Source organism: Strix aluco, chromosome 18 (assembly GCF_031877795.1).
Source record: "Strix aluco isolate bStrAlu1 chromosome 18, bStrAlu1.hap1, whole genome shotgun sequence".
Classification (NCBI taxonomy): domain Eukaryota; kingdom Metazoa; phylum Chordata; class Aves; order Strigiformes; family Strigidae; genus Strix; species Strix aluco.
This window is the reverse complement of record NC_133948.1, coordinates 4,483,362-4,503,466: the sequence shown is the minus strand read 5'-3', so window position 1 is coordinate 4,503,466 and position 20,105 is coordinate 4,483,362. Positions and strand designations below refer to the sequence as shown.

Here is a 20,105-nt window from a genome sequence, read left to right as displayed (position 1 = left end):
TTTTTACTTGACCTTTCTCATTTATCACATCTCTTTATTTAATATCAGTGTTTGAAAGGTTTGAATTGGTTGCTGGTGGTTCTTCAATATAACCTTTCCCAGGAAAACCTCCCTTGTCTTAGTCTCATTTAACAAAGCAAATTGTTTACTTGCAATTGTCCCCTCTGCACATGTAATAAATGTTGCAAAGAGAAATCCCTTGCTTGAGTGCCTATTTGGATTTACTTTCATGCTCTGTTGGGGTAAATTGTATTTGATTTTACCTCAAGCTTGGATATATTCCTGGTTGGCAGGAAAGTCTTGCTGGGTAAACATGCTGGGGGCAGCTGGTTGCGCTGCCAATGTGAGCTCCGGTGCTGTGAGCTGAGGGTTAATGCAGCTGTAGGCTGGGCTTCAGAGATGTCTGAGCCCTTGGTGAAATGAAAAGGAAGTCGCATCCTTCCCCAGGGTGATGGGGATGCTTTGCTGTATCGCTGTGGGAACTGACTGAAATGAGCACGGGCAAGAAAGCTCTTGCTTGGGATATTCAGACATCTGTTAGCTGTACAGTACTGGTGGGCCTTACGTGAGATCCCTCTGACCTGTCTCGAGTGAAAAGGACATTTAACTTTGGGGTAGTTCAGATGGCAAGGGAGGCCTGGCTGGATCTCCTGGAGGAGAGGGCTGCAGGGACTGCCGGTTAGGAATGGTGAGCTGATGCTGGGAGTGATGGAGCAGCTCTTGTTTAAGAGCTGTGTTTGAACTTGGAGACCACGAGAAATGCACCAGGCGCATCAGCTTGCTCTTCCTTAGCTCATGATAGTGTGTTGCCTTGGAAAAGATGCCTCCAAGGTGCTGTGGCCCTTCTATGTCCTGTCTTTGCTGCTCCCTCTGAGATGCATCTTAACGAGGTGATGCTGTGACCAGCCAGGAGTCTGCTCTCTGTGCCACTGGGATGTGTTGTGGTGGCTCTGAACCACAGAGTACACTTGGGGGATGCTGGGTTGGGTGGCTGATGGGGAAAATAAACCGTTGGCCATGAAACAAAAAATATCCCTCTCCAAAGACATGAGGAAACCAGGACAGCTTTTCTGTCTGTACATTATTTCCATCAGCAGTTCTGTTCTGCCTCTCACTGGAAAACCACGTATTGTCTCAGCTATTTGTTTCTAATAGGCAAAGCCGCTCTTGAGGCATTAGTTGGTGAGTTCAGGGGCTGCATTTGCTTCTTGATCTGTGACACATTTCCAAGAATTACATGCATTTTATGGGGCTTAAAACATTTGTTAATGTACAAGAGAGAGAGAAAGCTGTGAGATACAATTCAGCAAGACAAGATTATGCTTTTAGTGGAGCCATTTGTAATTTCAGAGTCTGGAAGAAAAACATGTGGTGTCCCTGACTTCTGAGAGCCTAAGTGGAGCTGGGATTGGTTGCTCAAATCTAATGGGGGCTGTTTCCAGAGTGGGTTTGATGGAGCTTACTTCAAGACTGGGACGATCTCAGTGTTGTGCAAGTGGCTGGGAGCAGAAGGCAAGTCTGGGGTGTAGGACCACCATTCTGAAGGTATATCTGCCTTTGAAGCTTGGGAAATTGGATTAGTAGCAGTCTTTTGGCTTTATTCTTGAGCAGTCATCTTCAGACGAGTCTGTAAGTTGCTTGTGGACATTAAGGTTGTGGTAAAGCTCCTGTAACTGAACTGTGTATCACCCTGAGCCTCAGCATGTTAGAGGAGCTGTTCTGGGTGGGCTGGTCCAGAGGAAACACAAAGAGCTGAGACTGGTCTTTGGCCACAAGCTCTGGACACTTGCATATCTCGACTGTGTACACATGTAAAACCACTTCTTGTGTTCATGCTAAGCCAGCAACAGTTGAATTCAGCACTGGGCTCTGATGGTGTAAATCACCATCTAGAACAGCTGATAAAGACCTTCCTGAGAGGCTCCGTGCTGAGCTCCCTGACTGCTGTCAGCTCCTCTGCTGGCTGGTGTGACCTCCTAAAACAAGACGTTACGATGCAGCCTGTCCTGGCCGCTCCATCCCTGTGGAGACTGGCCCCCACTTCACTTCCATCAGCACTGTGTTTTTCCTGCTTGCTTGGCAGCTCCTCTGTTTTCAGGGGTTATTCTGCAAGCTTTCCTCCCTTCCTGCAAGTGCTCTGTAAGGTGGGTGCAGAGCCAGACATCTCTGCGCATCTGCGAGCTGCATGTGTCCTGGAGTGGTGGCACAGGACGTGTGTCCTGGAGCAGTGGCCACGTGTGTGGAGGCAGGATGTGTGTTCTGGAGTGGTGGCACACACATGGCAGCAGGACCTGTGTCCCAGAGTGGTGGCACAGGACATGTGTCCTGGAGCGGTGGCACACGTGTGGAGGCAGGATGTGTGTCCTGGAGCGGTGGCACACGTGTGGAGGCAGGATGTGTGTCCTGGAGCGGTGGCACACGTGTGGAGGCAGGATGTGTGTCCTGGAGCGGTGGCACAGGATGTGTGTCCCAGAGCAGTGGCACACACATAGAGGCAGGACATGTGTCCCGGAGCACTGGCACAGGACCTGTGTCCCAGAGCAGTGGCACACTTGTGGAGGCAGAACATGTGTCCTGGAGTGATGACACAGGATGTGTGTCCAGGAGTGGTGGCACATGCATAAAGGCAAGGACCTGTGTCCTGGAGCAGTGGCACACGTGTGGAGGCAGGATGCGTGTCCTGAAGCAGTGGCACAGGGTGTGTGTCCTGGAGAGGTGGCGCAGGACGTGTGTCCCAGAGTGGTGGCACATGCGTGGTGGCAGGATGTGTGTCCCAGTGACCAGAGCTGGAGAGAGAAATTGGCTCTTCCGTCTGTGCTGCTGACTCAGTGCCTGGCAAAGTCATTTGATACTTTATCTAGGGCGGCTTTGCAAGCTGGGTGAGATGCACCACGTGAGCCCAGTATTATTAAATACACTGGTGGTTGTTTAGACAGAGTATCCTAGGAGTTGTTCGCTTACTGCTTACCCCATTCCACATTGTTGTAGTCACTGCGTGGGGAGGAGCTCAATTTACTCATCCAAGTAGCAGAGCTAGGACTGCTTTTCATGGTGATTTTGCAGATTGAGCTAATTTTTGCCCAGTAAAGAGCTTCACAAAACCCTCAAGAACAAGGGTAGGGGTTTGTTTATACACTCTGGGTGCCAGCCTGACTGTCACAGGGACGCAGCTGTAATGCAGCAGCAATGGATGTTGCTCTCAGGCAGTTGGGTAACTGTTGGTCTCCAGTTTCAGAGCAGCAGTGGAGCTGAGATGCAGAATCAGGTCTGTGGTGGGCTGCGAGTTTAGCACATCCCCGATAACTACCAGTTATGTCGGATTTACCAGCCTTCAACCCAGGGGAGAGAAGTTAACACCATTCCTGCACATTTCCAAGGCCTTCGTTTTGGGCCATAATCTGTGCTCTGAACCCAGTTTAAGTAATTGATGTGGCAAATGCTGGTAACAGGTTCCAGAGCTTTATCCCGAAGAGAAGTGGCTCTCTTATGTCTTATTCTTCATCCACCTCTTGCAAAGGTGGGGTGAGATGGGCCCCTTTATCCTATTCAGGATCACTGCAGCCTCACTCCAAGTGAGGCTTAGTTTGTAAGGGGAAGGTAATGTCTTCTATTAGATGAGTGCGTTATAACTGGAGAAAGCAGACATGCTTTTGGGCAGCGTGCCTTTCAAAAGCAGCAGCTTTACAACTAAATCTCAGTTGGTCTAGTAAAAGATATTACCTTTCCTTACAAACCTCGCATTGCTCATATCCTCAAACATTGGTGTTTCTTTTCAAGTCAGGGAGCAGAAGGTTGTTTTCATGCCTGCTTTCCCTCACTTCAGCATTTTTTTTTTTTTTTTTTTTTTGTTGCAAGAGGGACAGCTGTCACATTGCTGCAGTGCCGTAGTCCTGGGCTCCTGCTGCTGGACATGGCCAGGAGGGCTCCGGTGAGCTCAGTCTGCTGGGGGAGAAATGAAATCTCCCCATGCCCTCTGTGCCAGCGTGAGCCGATGCTGCCTCCAAGAAGGTGCTCCCTTGAGCTGGCTGAGAATAACCAGGCAAAACTAAAGCAGGACTGTTTCTTCAATCACTATAAGCCTGGATGTGAGATTTGCTGGAAGAGCTGCCATGATGCAGATTTGCCGGGTGTGCTCTTGGCAGAGATGCAGGAGCTGGTTCCCAGGACCCTCGATGGCTTCTGCTTTCTTTCCAATAGAGAAAGTCACGGACCTCCATCACGTAACAGCAGATAGGAGTAAAACAGACGGCTCCAGAGCAGGCCAGTAATGCATCTGCACGATCCCCTGTCTCTGTGCATACGTGCGCAGCTGGTGCTGCGTGCGATCCTGCCCCGTAGGGACGGTGAGCGTGGCACGTCTGGTCCAGCAGCGCCTGCTCTCCCCTCTCCAGAGCTGGAGGTTAGTCCTGCCTCTCCCCTTCCATCTCTTATTCCCGTTATGCTTCCACTTGTTCTTCTTCCTATTTCTGAGACTGCTTTTCCACCGCGTACGTGGTTTGCTGCTCCTTCCTATAGGATGTGAGTCAGTAGTGATCTGTATTTAGTCCCCTTGCAAGGGCTGGCTGGCTGCACTTAACGCGTGGCCTGTTGCTCCAGCATGAATACGCTTACGAGGAGCCATGTAGTCCCACGGGTATGGGGCTGGGTGGAGGCTTAGGAAACCTGAACCTTGCTGCCATCTGCCCTGGCAGGCTGCTGGTCACTGGGTAAGTCTATTCCCCTTTCTGTATCTCAGATTTTCCCATCTGTACAAGGGACAATGCCACTTCCCTCTTTTGTGAAATAATTAACAGCTCTTGATGGAAAAAGGCTATTAAGTAGCCATGTGTTGTTAGGACTTGGACTCTGCTTTACATTGTTGAAGGGGTTTAGTTTCTTCCCTTTCTGCATGAGTCTTGTTGTTGTGCTACGGGCTAAAACCTGGAATAAGAAAAGGGAAAGAGGGGAGTGTTGGAAAAGGCAGCCCCAAAGCCAGGAAATGTATGGCAAAGCAGAAATTAGGGCAAAAGGTATTTTGCTTTGATGCACGTTAATGTAGCTTTAAAAGCAATTAATTGAAAAAGGAGGAATTAACACATTTAAAATGCCTTTTTAATGATGCACTGAAGCCAGCAGTGTACATGCCAAATTTCACACTGGCTGCCCATTCCAGAGTCCAATTCACAATAAACTTCTGGAAAACAGGCTGTGGGATGGAAAGGCTCTTGGCTAGCCCGCTAACTCCTGCCCCGGCCGCAGGCTGGCAGAGCACCGAGGGCAACTGAAAGGCCTTTTGGGAGCCCTGCTTCCTCCTCGCCGTGCTGGCCGGTGCCTTGGCAGTGCTGTCCCCTGGTAGCTGCTCCATCCCTTGCCAAATATGCGGGGGGAGAGGAGCGGGAGGCTGGGGACTCCCACAGCAGGGTTTGCCCTGGCATGGGGAGGGATGCTCAGAGAGGCAGCGCCGCAGCTCCCGGCACGGATATCTGGGCTGGCCAGTTGGTAAATCACCAGTGGCGTTTCTGCTCCGTGGCTTTGTTATGGGAACATTGATCTGTTGCTGGGATTAACCTCTCAGAGTTTCCAGTGGGTTGGTCTCTCAGTTATTAATGAAACTGGCTGGAACTTGTGTTGACCTTGGCAGAGGCCCCAGTTGGCTTGGAGGTAACTGGCAAAAGCATAATCTCTAATTGAGTAATCCAGTGCTGGGGGAAGGGGGTGGAGGGGGTGGAAACGCAGCAGTGCTTTGAACTGGGAGAGCCGCGGCGCTCTGACGGGATGCGTAGGAGTGGAGCGCTCAGAAAGGCGCTGAGCATGGCAGCCGCCGAGGGAATTAGCAAGCAAAAGCGAGGCGGCATCTCAGTTCCTGCACCCCAGGCTCTCTCTTGTAGAAGCCTTGAATTCCAGCGCCTCACGGTGATTTATTGCTGCGGAACAATAGCACAGAGGGGCTGGAGAACGAAACGAAGCTCTGAGCGTCGGCCGTCCCTGGGCACGTGTCCTCCTGGAGCCTCTGAGGCCACAGCGTGGATCACGCTGGGCTCTCCCTTCCCTGCTGGAGGTTGTTTTTCACTTGGGGAAGAGGAGCTCTGAGCTCGTTACTGGGGCTTTTGATGAACATCTGCAAGCGGGGACCCAGTGACAGCACAGGCCTGTCCTCCTTGGCCGTGCACCTCTGCCACAGGAGAGGGAGCCGGTTCCTTGGCCAACCCTGTGAAAGGTGAAACACCTCAAACAGACTTGCCACAAGAAGAATAATAATTCTTGTCCGAAGGACTGCAGGGTGCTCGATGCAAAGCCTGCATATGCTGCATGGCTTCCCAACTGCTTCTTGGAGGAGCAGACTTCTATGGAAGTGGCTGTGACCTTGGGTCTGAGCAATGAAATGAAACAATTTTAGTGGGTACAAACATACCTACGTCTTTCCTGCTTTTGTCCTCCTTCTCCTACGGAGAACAGCATTTCTTATTAAGTCTCCTTGCAGCCTCCTTGGTCAGGAGGCAGGCTGGGCTTTCCCGGTGGTGGCGAGGTGGTGGTGCAGCTGGGTGCCCATCCGGAACGAGTACCGTGGGGTTGTCAAGTTCAGCAGCTGTAGGAGGATCCTCCTGTGATGTGTTCGACATCCGCCCATCTGCCGTGTGGTTGCTCACACTGTCGACTTGTGCCTGATAAAAATCCGATTGCAAAAATGATTCGGTGGAGTGGGGAAGGGAGCGGGGGGGGACTTTGTGTTTGGGCAGCAATGATTCAAAGCTATTTCTGGGAAGATGAGGGAGATGTTGGCGTTCTCTGTCATTCCAAACATATTTCAAAGCTGAAATATTTGCATTGTTCACGTTGTCACAGTGCAAACACTTCTGGCTGGATTTCTTCCTTCCCCTGCTTTCCTCCCAGCTCCAAAGATCATTTCCAAATCACAGGAGGATGAGTGTGTTGACCCCTGCTCACCTGCGCAGGAGCACACACCTTTGGGAGCATGTGTCTGCCTTGTGCAAGCAATCTGGCTCTTGTGCTGTGTCCAGGAGTTCGTTGCATCGCCCACTGTGCAGCAGCCTTGCCAGGGTGGCTGCGAGGGCTTGTCAGCAGCCTGGGCCGTGCACCAGCTCGAGCTGGGAAGCCAAGGGAGCAAACAGCTGCAAGAGTGTGGTGTCTGGATTGGGATGCGTCGTCCCATGCACGGAGTTGTGCTGGTTTCATTTAAAAATCAGGTGCTGTTATGTGTTGCGTAGTCCTTGGGAGGTGTTCGGCTCCTCCAGCTGGCCCTGGGGTGGGGTGGTGGTAAAGGGAAGGAGCACCATGACTGAGAAGACGAGTGATTTTATTCTGTTTTTCATATGGCCAAAGGCCTGAACTATGATCCGAGAGACTCGGGCATGGCAGGGAAAGCCCTTGTGGGCTGCGGAAACACTCTAGAGGCAGGATGTGAAAACTGAGCTTGACCTTCCCTGAGCCGCCTGCAGCCCAGCTCTCCCCCTGCCCCAGCTGCTCCAGCCCGCAGTGGCCCCCGAGCCACCGAGAGCGGAGCTGAGTCTCAGCACGGCTGGAAAACCGATGGTGAACTGATGGTCCCTCAAGCACAGGTTGTTGTTTTGTACTTCTTCGGCTCATTTGTGGTGATCGACATCCAAAACAACCTTTTAAATTGTCTTTCAAGCCGTAGCGGCGGCGAAGGGCAGCGTGATAAGGCTGGCTGCTTCTTGGGAGCCTGCTTCATTATTTACATAATTGGACTTTTCTGTTCCATTCAGTCAATATTACAAGGCTCGTGCAGTGCGACATCTCACCTGATCTGCTTGAGGGAAAGTAAGTCCCTTGGCTTTGTGTGGCTCAGCCCTGTAATTGGAAAAAATATTGCCAGCTTTTTCTGTTTGCAACAGGCCAGTGTTGCGAGCACGGTGTGCTGCATGGATTCACGGAGACTTTTCTTCTCCATCTTTAACGTGTTTGTACGTGTTATGTGTATCTATTTTTTTGTTAATAGCAAGGATTCTTATGTGCCCTGTTATGTCCTGGAAATACAGGAGAGCAAAGCTGGTTTGCTACTTCGCATTGTCAGTCCTCGGGTGGGACTTCAGGAAACAGGGTTGGTGTGGCAGGAACTGGCACCTGTCTCCTGTGCATTGCTCCAAAGCACGGGGATGGCGCAGCATGAGGCGGGCTGTGCTGGCCACCGCTGCTGTTTGCCTGTGGTCAATCCGCTTTTGCACGTTTGTGGTAAAAAAAGAAACCCCCGCCTGGAATAAATTTCCAGGGAAGAATTCAGTCCTGGTACCAAGAGCAACGTCCTGGCTGTTTTCTTCTCCTTCTCAGTCTCAGCCTGACCTGGGGTGGTTCTCTTCCCCTCATCTTCTGGGAGGGGGTGTGGGTGCTGCTGGACACAGAGCGTTGCTCCAGCTCCCACTGGATCCAGGCATGCTCAGGGATGGGGTATGTGATTTCCTGCTTCCATGTGATCTGGATAATGCAGGTGACAAAGCAGCAGGAGGTTGTTACCGATTCCCAAGCACGTGCATCATTTTGCAGATGAACTTGTCCTCCCTCCTTGCCAAGGGTCTTCTGGGGAGGGTGAGGGGTTTGGTGGGAGCAGCTCGGGTGTCTTCTCCATGAATGTACAGCACCAAGCACATTTTTGGTGCTGTACTTTTCCATGGTTATGAAATGCAGCCCATCCACAGTTCTGACTCACACGACGAAAGCCAAGCGAGTTGTGACACCGATCAGATTAATTTTGCGTGCTCTGTTTTGAGGAGGAGGGTATTTCAGGCTCAAGCCTTCCTTCCCAGCGCTGGGTGGAAAGCCGTGGAGGAGATGCAACAGCAATCAATGGCGTTTGCCTGCTGCAGGGGATGGAGTGGGGGAGTGATTTCAGAGATGGATTTGGCAGAGATGAGTTGCTGCTCCTGGTGCCTGTGGTGATGGAGCTGTAATAACATATTGAACATGGCAACAGCCCTTGCTAAAGCTCCGTGACTTCACGTCCGTGCTTCGTGGAGCCTCATCTCTTAACAGCACCCTTAGCATCCATAACAAGAGAGGAGCTGTCGAGTGCCAGAGGGCCTAGTTATAATCGCTTGCTGAAAGCCTCCTTTCTTTTTGGACCCAAACCTGCTTTTTAAACATAAAAACTTTTTGGCTGTGTTTTAGGCAGAGAACATTCAGAGGGTTTTCTGGCTTGCTCCATCACAAAATGCTCTGCAGCTTCATGCTGCATGGGGGGTCTGAGGGGCAGTGGACACTGGTGTGCATTAGGAACGCTGGCTGTGTGCTCAGCAAGCAGAGAGGGGTTGTTTTAGGACAAGCTGACAGGCCCTTGGCTTGTTCTGCTGCTCTCGAAAAATGTAATTCTAATTCTTGGCACATTTTTCCAGGAGGATAAGGAGCGAAAGCGTGGTGGAGCCTGCTCCCTCTGCCCTTGGAAATGAGCTTTTATTCAGCGGCAGAGCTGACTTGGGGCGGGAGTGATGTGTTCTGTCCTACCCCCAGCTTGGTGAATTGAAAGCAGAAATTAGTGGGGGAGAAGCAGCACGGGATGAAATGACCTGACCCGCCTCCTTGCAGTCCTGACCTACATCTAGTTACGCTTTGGTCATCTTAGTGCTCTGACCGAGCATCTTCTCCATGTGCCAGTGTTCAGCCCAGCTTCTGCTCACCTTCCTCCCAGCCAAGGACTGGCAGACCCTTTGATCCTGCACCCGGTACCTTTCCCTGTGGGATGCAGGGGAAGAGTGGAGCACTGTCCTTTGACCGTGCCAAGCAGCGGAGGAGGAAATGGGCAGCAGATGTGGGGTTGCCCTGTGCATGGTGCTTCCACCACATCCCGAGGGTTTCCCCCTGGGGCTGCAGAGCCTGCAGCACCCTGCTCCAGCGCACGCTGACAGCAGGTTTCTCCGCTGCCTTGGCACTTTGTCACCTCCTCTGCCTGCCCAGTAATGCTTCTTAGGCTTGTATTTGAACGACCTGCTCTGATCGCAGCCCTGACAAGGGACGCTGCTGATTTCTTTCCTCCTCAGAGAGCAGCAGTGATCGTTTCTGCCTTGCGATCTCTGCTTTGGATGCCTTCGTTCCTGTGGCTGCTTAAGAAAGAACTATTGCCTAGTGCAAATCAAGCTGTCCCACGTGATTACGCGACCAAACCAAGCGCAGCCTTTTATTTCAGGCTGTTTTTCAGGTCTGCGTTATTTTATCTTCTGCCAGCCATCACAGGTATGATGTAGAGCAGATTGCCCCCAGCAGCTAATGTGGCAGAGTGGCAGATGTAAACACAGGAATGTTATGGTCTTTCAGACACTAAAAGCTAGTGAAGAATAGGCAGGTATGTGTATCTAAATACACAGTGTGCATTATATTAATGGTTTTCAATGTGTTTGGAGAGAGATTTGTAAATTCATGCATCCACGAATGTTTCATGTGTAGATACTTTTTTCACAAAAAGCCTACCTTTTTAAATATATATATATATCTTCACACACATATATATATGCTGCGTCATATGCTTGTAAGCTGTTTTTTCAAAGGTTTCTCCTAGCTGTGCAGTTCAGTGATCCTGCCTTCAGCAGCCACATGGAGAAAGGCTTACAGTCTCAAGAAAGCTAAATATTGATTTGAGTCAATCTGGGGGCACTTGGAGACATCAGTAGTGTTCATGAATACAGCATAATCGCTGATTGGAGTGGGGAAATTTCATCATAAAGGCCCCAAAAGGGAGGTTTATTATTGCTTTCTTCCAAATGCCTGAATTTTATTAGCTTCAGTCATTGTTGGCAGGGCAGTGGAATGGGATTTTATAGTTAGCAAAGGAAAAGTAAACACAGTAATCATTTCACAGCCCCGTGCCTGCCAAACCAAGATGGAAATTCCAGCCTTGGTGGGAAGCTGCTGCTCTGCTAACAGATAATAACAAATTCACTGTGGGCTTATTCTTGCTATGGGAGCTGAGATGTTTGGGGTGTTTTTTCTGTAACATACTGGCCTGGAGAGGCAGGGGTGCTTCATGCTTTTATGCAGGAACAGCCTAGGCAGGGGTTTGCAGTTTGAGTGACTCCCACAGCCATTCACAATTAGAAATGGTGCTTCTGGCCTGAGCCTTCGGGAGCTGCTTTATTCTGCGCTCTTGTCGGTATTTGGTCTTTCCTTGGTCAGTCTTGTTCAGATCACAGAGCTGAGCGATGCTCAAGGAGTGTCAGGCTTGAGATGCCGTGAGGGTTCCTACACCCTGAGACTATCTCTACCTGTTGAATGGCGGGAAGAAAATATTATGGCAAGTACATATCTCCAAATAAATCCAAAACTCTTGTGAAAGGTTTGTTTTGCATGTTTTTCTGGGCTTGTTGAGGCGGAGGGCTGGGCTGATGGCTCACGTCTGGACAAGCACCCGCCTGCGTTTCCTGCTGCTGGGGGACGTTATTTCCTCCCACCTTCCTGCCCTGCCAGCCATGGGGACAGCGGTGGGGATGGCCGGCACTGCTGCCCCGCTGCCTGCCGCCCCCGGCGCTCAGGATGCGGCCTCCTGACGGAAAAGCAGGCGGAGCAGCGAAGGAAATGGCTACTCAAACAAGCAGCAAATGTCGAGGCACCCCCTTCCACGTGTCTGCACAATTATTAGAACAATACACCATTGAACGCAGCCGGCGGCTGGCTCTGATTGATGGTGCAGCTGACGGTTGCTTTGCACCACCCGTGCTCCCCTGTCAGCATGTATCCTGCGCGCTGTTGTGCCTTGCTTGGTGCTACACCCGCCTCTAGCACTGCTCAGAGATGTCTGCAAGCAGCCAGGGCCGTGCCCCGTATCCCTGCCTGTGTCCTGGGGTGCTGGCGTAGCACTGCTGCTTGTGGGGTGCTTGGTGCCGTGGCTGGTGCCTATGTTTTGTGTGTCTGGGGGGGCTGCTGGTGGATGCGTCCGGCAGCGGAGGGGCAGGCAGAGGTGTTGTCCCTGCCGTGTCCCGTGCATGTGTTGGGGATGGCGCTTTGCAGCGTGCAGGGCCAGCACCCACTTAAAGGGGAGATGCCAAAATGAAGGGGTGGTTAAACAGGCTTCAGTGGTGTGTCAAGGACAGATGAGGCTACTAAAAGCTACATTAACAGCCAAGACAAACTGTTTCAAGGGAAAGACTTTTTTCCCCCCAAGCCTGTTCTTCATGTGGGTTAAAAATTTTTCAAAAGCATCAAAGCAGCTGTGAGCTTTGTTTCACGCTTAAACAAGTTTTCCAGTGCAGCCACCTCGAAATGGAAGTTGGATCGGCTTGGATTCCTGATGAAAAAGTTGCTTGGCTTTTTCATCTCAGCCAGTGAAGTTCAGAGGTCAGATGCACCAGTGACCCCAGTCTGCCTGCAGGCCTCTCCCTTCAGCTCTCATGTGCATGTTTGAGTCTCACAAGACATGTGAGTATCTGTACAGAGATGTTCTGATAGAAGTAAAGAGACTTTACTAATAAAAACTGAACTTTTGGGATCTTACTAGATTTTGGGAGGCAGGGGAAGTTTTTGGAGTGTTGCCATTAAGTCCGGTTTTCTTGCAGTCTTAGAATTTCTGTTTTTTACAGATGAGAGGTATTTGATGTCCTGTTTTATATACCTGAGAGCACAGCTAGAACGAATGTATCCAAAGAAGGGCAACGAAGCTGGTGAAGGGTCTGGAGCACAGGTCTGATGGGGAGCGGTTGAGGGAACTGGGGGGGTTTAGTCTGGAGAAGAGGAGGCTGAGGGGAGACCTCATGGCCCTCTACAACTCCCTGAAAGGAGGGTGCAGAGAGGGGGGATGAGTCTCTTGAGCCAAGGAACCAGCGGAAGGCCAAGAGGGAATGGCCTCAAGCTGCACCAGGGCAGGGTTAGACTGGCTATTAGGAAGCATTTCTTTCCAGAAGGGGTTGTTGGGTGTTGGAATGGGCTGCCCAGGGAGGTGGTGGAGTCCCCAGCCCTGGAGGTGTTTAAGAGTCGGGTCGACTTAGCGCTGAGGGATCTGGTGGAGTTGGGAACTGTTAATGTTGGGTTGATGGTTGAACTGGATGATTTTCAAGGTCTTTTCCAACCTAGACAATTCTTTGATTAAGTGACACTAAAGACATTAGAACAATGAAATGGTGGCAGGCAGCTGATGAGGGGAGCTTGGTGTATTCCTGTAGGAGCAGTAACTTCTGTTTTTCGAGCTGACATGGAAAAGGAGCTGCTGGGAGTGAGCATAAGTTTGGTGCTGGGGCCCATCAGCCTGTGCCTGATGTGCTGGGAGTCCCCAGGGGAGCTGCTGGTGATCCTGGCTTGGTGCAGTGGCTCTTGCATGTAAAAGGAGGTTTGGGTTGGTCCCACAACACACCTCAGCCACCACTCAAACCATCTTAGGTCTTGCTTGTGTTTCCTTTCTCCATCAGTCAAGCTCCTTCTCAGTAGGCAGCTCAACCTCCAGGATTCAGGGAAAAATAATTCGGGTGACGGCTGTGCAGGCAGAACGGAGGGGAGGGAGTGTGAGCAGCATTTAGGTATATTTTACTTGTGGCGGTGGTTAAATAGAGCTGTCCTCATTCATTCCCTTCCCTCCCCTCTAAATCTGATGCCCCTTCAAGCTGACTTGCCGATACCGTGTGCTGGTCCTGATTAACTCCCTGACAAATCCCCTCCCGACAGGGCCGCCCGGGCGCTGCCCGGAATGGACCCTGTTTAGATTTGCATGGCTGAGGAGTCCCTGCTCGCTCCCCTGCCTCCTTCCTCCTCCCTGGCAATAGGAGGAAATTTAAATGTTTCTGAAGAGCGACATTTCCATTTCAAAAGCTGTTCGCTCAAGTGTGTCTGGAGTGGGATTTCTCTCCCCCCCACTCCTCTCTGAATGGGAGCTTTAGAAGTCTCATTTCCTCTGCTTGATAACACCAGGCTGAGAAGGGCTTTTGTCTTTTCATTTCCCCTCAATTTTTTATTTTCAAATAAGTGAGGTTTTTTAGAAGCTGCTGTGATGGATTTTCCCTCCCCCATGTTTGTCCATGTGCTAGAGGATGCACCTGGTGTCACCCAGTGAATGAGCTGGAGCTTCCTGGGGTGCAGGGTAGGACCCGCTCCCCGGCTCGGGGGGTCTCGGCTGGGCAGGGGGCTCCTGCTGCCCTCCCCAAGCAGGCACCAGCCTGGGAGCACCCTTTCAATCACCCCGCCAAGGCTCCTGCAAGCAGAGGAAGGAGGTTTGCTGGGCACATCCAACCTGTGGAGCTCTTCCCGGCCATCCCGAGCAGGGACTTACGTGTCCCAGCGCCCGTGGACAGCAGCAGGTGTGGGTGGTGCTGAGCCCGGCTCAGGATCTGGTGCCGTGTTTGCGACACAGGACGCTGCAGTATCTTTAATCATGCTGACTTGTTGCCCGCCTGCTTTTTGGCTGGTGTAGCTATGCCAGTTGGGTTGAAATTATTTTTTTTTTAATGCGATGCTTAGTGGAGGACAAATGTGATTGGATGCAGTTGCCTGCCTCCCGCTTCTGCAGGACTAATGTGTGCTGATGCAGGCACTGTCATGCTTGTGCGATGGCATTTGGGCTGGTCACTTGAGTATTGTACTGGTATAAAAGTAGGGTTTTTTTTCTGCAGAGGCCTCTTTTACAAAAGGCAAACTCTGTCATGCTTTTAGCGTGGTGTCTAGGGCTTGAGGGTTTCTACCTTCTTGAGGACAGCTGGGGTTTGACAGGGATTATTCCAGCATCCTCAAATCAGAGAGAATACACCTGCTGGGATTAATGTGGACCTTAATGCTTCATCCCTGTGTGGTTGTTGAGCTGGAAAGACTGGGACCTTGCTTTACTGCATGTGGCAGTTGAAAGAGGAGGAGTGGTGTTGCAAAAAATAAATAAAATGGTTGGAGACTAAAACTTCCAAAGGCACGGAGTAGGTGTTACATTCCCCTGGGGTTCGTTGGGTGCTTCCTGGACTGCTGGAAGAGATCTGGGAGTTGTGCACTGCCTGCCTGCACCAGGCAGGGGCCCCCTCTTGCCTCCCTGGAGATCTCCCTAGAGAAACTCTCTGAGCAGCAGGCACAGGGAGAAATGCAAGAACAGGAGAGGGTGACGGTCACATGAGGCCACATCACCACATCCCATGATTCCATGGAAGTCGGTGGCAATTATTCAGAGGTTCCTGTGAAAGCTGCCTGAAGTTGGCCAGTTCCAGGGAAGGCGAGGGTGGTTTGACCCCCAGTGACCAGCTGCTTTGCTGGGAGGAGCAGCAGCTGGCTCTGCAATGAGTTCCCCCATTACCTTTAAAATCTGGTTCTGTGAAGCCGGGAGGTGCTAACCCTGCTGCCCTGGCCGAGCGCCAAATCAGGCAATTAAAAATTTGCCTCTCTGCCTTTGCGCTTCGTGTAATCGGAGGCGTTTTTCACAGTTCGCTCCTTTTTAAGAGACATCAAACAAGCGCTCGCCTCCCTCGTTCGCGTGCCTCCTGAGCGTTTCGGTGAGCTCAGGGTGGCTCCTTCCTTTTGGGCTCTATAAACCCAAGGGATGTCTTGTCCACTTGGGTCGTAGTTTTGAATATCCTGGTGCAGGTTTTTGACGTGCTCTTAAGCCAATGGGTTATGTGCCTGGTGCCTTTTTCATGCAGATCTTTACCTCCCTAGATCTGTAATTTCATGGTCATTTTCCATCACCATAAGCCAGCGCCGTTCCCCAAAGAAGTGGTTTTGTTCCCTAAACTGAGATACCAATGTTTTCCTCCTGGTTCTGGCCGTAGGGTGAGCCAGGTCCCTGCCGTGGTGCGGGAGGAGGCTGCAGGCAGGTCGTGCCTGGCGGGCACTGCTTGTTCAAACAAATGGGTTTGAGTTTGCGAAGGGGAGCTGAGGATCCAGGGCTGAGGTGGCGTGTTACGGGGACAGTGATGTTCTCGGCAGCGCGTCATTTGTGGCAACGTCAGCACAGGTGAAATGATGCTCTGGGTGGCTGCTGGGTGCCCGAATTGTTAAAAGAACTTTAAAGGTGCAAATGGAGGATTGGAAGAGCTTGCTACTCTGCAGGCTACCCTAGCAACCTTATTTGCTGAAGACAAAGCTGGGTTTTTTTCTTTATTTTTTGAAAAAAATGAATCTGTGACTTTATGAGAAGGCCTGTGAAATTCCCTTCCCTTGTAATCCAGTTTATTTGTCCTCCCCCTTATTTGCTGAAAGCATCAGAACGTTGTCCGTTCAGTGTCCAGGACAAACTCCATCTCACCCCGAGCAAGTCACTGGCTGCTTTACTTCATCCTTATCATTTGGTGGGTGGTCTCAGGCTCTACCTGCTGTCCAGACCACCACTCCTGCAGTTATTCACAGCTCTTTTAGGGCACTTGTTGCTGTTGGCCCAGAGCGCTCAACACATGCCAGTAAGGTCCTTCCAGCTCAGCCCTTTCCTTTGCAGGAGTACGGGCAGAGTGCGATACCGGACCTGGAGCTCCCCAGGACCCCACTCCACTCCCTCAGTTCAAAGTCATTCCCCTAGGCAAAAACCAAAATGAGATTTTTTTTTTTGTTGACTTGGACACTTTTTCAGAGTTAACAAAAGGCGAATCACTGGCAGAGCGCAGTCTTGCCAGATGTATCAACTGCGCCAAAGATGCTCAAAGAAAAGGTTCCCAGAATCTTTCTGAACGTTGCAGAAAGGCATATTTTCCTGTAAACTTGTTCTTGGAAGCAGCAGAGTTGTTTTTCTGAAGCAAATATTCATCATGGAAAATTTCAGTCCAGACAGTTAATGTTATAACAAACTTAGGGTCAGCTGAAAACCCAGCAATGCAGAATAGGCAATGCTGGGCAGTTCTTAATGAGAGGGAGTGATTAGCTCCTCTTCGTAATGAGTAGATGGGTAGGTGAGAATTCATCACTCCTGCAAAGTCAGTAGGGAACGTACTTGTTCAGTGCAATTATTATCCACTAATGGGGAAACGCAAGAAGGTAATGAAAGGCACAATATCCATTTGTTGGCGTAATGCCTTGGGCTTCGGTGGGAGTTTGCCTGAGTAAGGTTTTCCCGGATTTGACCCGTTATTCTAGGCTACCTTTGAGTCCATAAGACGTGTTTGCTGCTGCTTCTGTAATATCCTGCGATCCTGAGGTCCAGAGGCAGCATCTGTTCACTATAACACTGTGGAACGGCTTTTTCGAGCACAGGCAAGATTTGCAAGACCAGATACTAGGCTTTGGTTAGTGCGTTTAACTGTAACACTCGCTGGCGAGGTTTTACCACCCTCGTAAATCTGCTGGTGGGGGTGGGGAGGGAGGGTCAGCATTTGGTACTGGTTTTGCAATTAAATTGCTTCAAGCTGTTGAAACATTCGGGAAGTTTTTTGACCTACTTTCGTGCAAGCTTAGAAATTGTTGGGATGTTTTCTGCCCTGGCTGTGTGGAATTCAGCTGGATTACAGGGGAAAGGAATTTTGTAGGCCTTCTCATAAAGTCACAGATTTATTTAGAAAAATATTAAATAAAATCAGCTTTATCTTCAGACAGCTCCTTAGTCTCTAGCTTCATGGATTCCCATGGGAGCACATCCTGGGCTGCATCCCGTGAAAGCGATCCCCGTTTTGCTCGTCCCTGCTGCCTGCACATGCCATGGAGCATGGGGCTGGAGGAAGGAGGTGGGTGATGCCTCGGTCCCACACGAGGCATCTCTTGGGCGCCCTGGTTAGCCTTGCACGGGAATACCCGTGTGCTCGTGGCTGGTGAACTGCACCCATAGGTGCTCCCTGCAGTCACGCCACGTACACCAACACGCACATCTCCATCCCGCTCGGCAGCCCCTCGAGCGGCTGCGGGGACGCAGCCCAGCTGAGAGCCCAGCACTATTTAAGAATTAAAACCCCGTTTGAAGGGTTGGGATGCTGAAAGAGCCATTAGCACAGCAGATGGTCACGAACAAAAGAACTGCAATAACTTGATGTACTTTTCACTGCTCACGCTCTCTGACTTGTACTTGTGCATCTCCCTAGGGAAACGAGACGTTAGTTTTCATCCCCTTTGACTTTTCCTCCCCGTCAGTGCTGTCATCTTGCGCCTGCTGATACGCCAGAATATGTTGGACACTTTTCCAATTAAAAAAAAATTCCTTTGGTCTCGATTTGGCCCATTTAAGAGTTTTATATGCATGTTTTTACCTTAAACCCTGATGGATGGAGGTGTGGGGTGTTGGCTCTCCTGCTGGGTTTTTGTCCCAGGGTGCGTGGGAAGGCCACGGGGCTCTGCGTCTGCTGGGGCGTGTGGTGCTGCCCAGCTGCAGGTGCCTGGACGGGGAGGGCAAGGGGGCATCTCTGCCGTGTAGCCCAGCCTCACACGGACAGGGTTTGGGGGGAGGGTGTTAGTTGGTGGAGTTCAACAATTTCCACGGGCTGTGGTACTGTGAGAGGATCAGGTGATGGAGGCATCCTCGCAGGCTGGCCACACTGACCACAAGCCCACCCTTTGTTCATGGTTTTTTTGGGGGGGGGGTGGGGGGTGGGATTAATCTGAGCACAGTCTGAGCAGCCCTTGGCCCATCCTGCCTGCTTTGGCAATCTTCACCAGCCTGTGAGGATGCGAGATGTGCGAGTGGGCAGGAATTGGAGATAACACCTCTTAATCCCTCCTGGTGCTTCAGCAGAAAACGCTGCTGCCGGCTGATAATTAGAAAGTGAACAGACTGTGGGAGAGGTGACGTGGGCATCCCCGAATCTCTGTCCTGGGCTTGGGGGAACATCATTAATGATCTGGTTTAAAAAGGCAGAGAGAGACCAGGATTTACCGAAGATGATATGTAGGGCAAACACCGTGGTGCCGTGCTAGAGATCCCAAGGGCCGTCCCAAGCAAGGGGTTCTGTTCGCTTGGTGCGTACCAGTGCTGTGCAGCACTGACTGGGGTGGGGAGGCCTTGAAGCTCCACGAGTGTAGTTTTGAAGAGGCAGCCAGTGCGGTCAAAGGATTAGAAAGGTCAAAATACATTTTGCAGTGAGAGTTAGGCGCAGATGGAGCAGTGCTGCTGCTCTGCTGTCTCCTGAGGGTGGGAAGCAGCCGACAAAAATTACCCTTCACGGAGGCTGGGCTGCATCCAGCCGTAGGTGCTGTGCTGACACGTGGCACAGACGCCCTTCGCCATCTCACCAGCTCCCACGAGCTCCCTGGGAGCATTGTGAGGTGAGTCGGTAACGCAAAATAAGGAGGAGGCGATGCTCTGTTGCAGGTTTCAGCATGTCCTGGGACCAGGGTTGGGGTTTCCACTGTCTTTTCTCTTGTGGCCCCGGTTGCTGGTGTGTCTGAAGGCAGGGACTTTGAATTTACTCAGAGGCTTACTTGCTCTTCAGGGCATTGACAGGCAATTGGCTTGTCCTTTTCCTTTCCCCACGTTCTCCCACGTTTTTAAAGCCACTGTCTGGTAGCACGTAGCAGGCTTGCTCCGTTAATATTATCCGTGTTAGGAATAAAAGCGTGTTGAAGAAACCCACCCCCGAAGCCTGGCCTTACTCTTTGATAGACTCCTCAGTGATAATTGTTTTCTTCAGTGCCAGCATCTCCTCCTGTTGCAGGAAGGTTTATGCAGCCTCTGCCCCCCGCTCGCCCACCCTTGTTATCATATAAATCACATAATAATAAGGCTAGGGATAAACAGGAACTACAGTAGCTGTTAACCGTGTATAAAAACAAATCACATGGAAACAGTATAATTACTGAGAAAATATCAACTTGAGTAATGCAGTAATTGTTTTCTTCCCTCCAGCAGATTTATTCCAGCTCTCCCGGCTCATGCTGGTTTCGAAGTCTGTGACTTCACGTTAATAAGAAGAATTTCACGTTTCACATTGCACTTGTTCAGAGCCTGGGTATGATAACTGTCTGAAGCAGGAGAATATATTTTGAGCAGCTTCTTGGGAGTGCTAGGAAACAGAGCACTAGTTAAAATATCTCTATCCATTAGAGTCCGCCCCAGGCTCCGGGTGGACTCTAGTGTTTGCAAACCCCTTTTCAACCCATTTTTGTGATTTGCAAGAAGGGCTTCTTCGTGTCTTGTGTAAATCTGGGAGCTCTGCATTTTGGATGTCACCATTGCATGGGCAAGATATTTTTTTTGTCTTCAGTTTTGTTTTTTTCTTCCTCTTGCTGCTTGTCATTTCCTTTATTTAGAGAGGAGCTTGTGAAATAACAGCGACCAGTTATTTGAGGTCCGGGGACAT

The 20,105-nt window shown here is 50.8% G+C and overlaps 1 protein-coding gene across 10 annotated transcripts in view; it reads left to right on the top strand.

The window, feature by feature from the left end:
- NCOR2 (nuclear receptor corepressor 2) overlaps positions 1-20,105 on the top strand; it is a 257,067-nt gene that overhangs the window by 101,773 nt on the left and 135,189 nt on the right. The gene's annotated exons all lie outside the window — the stretch shown is intronic.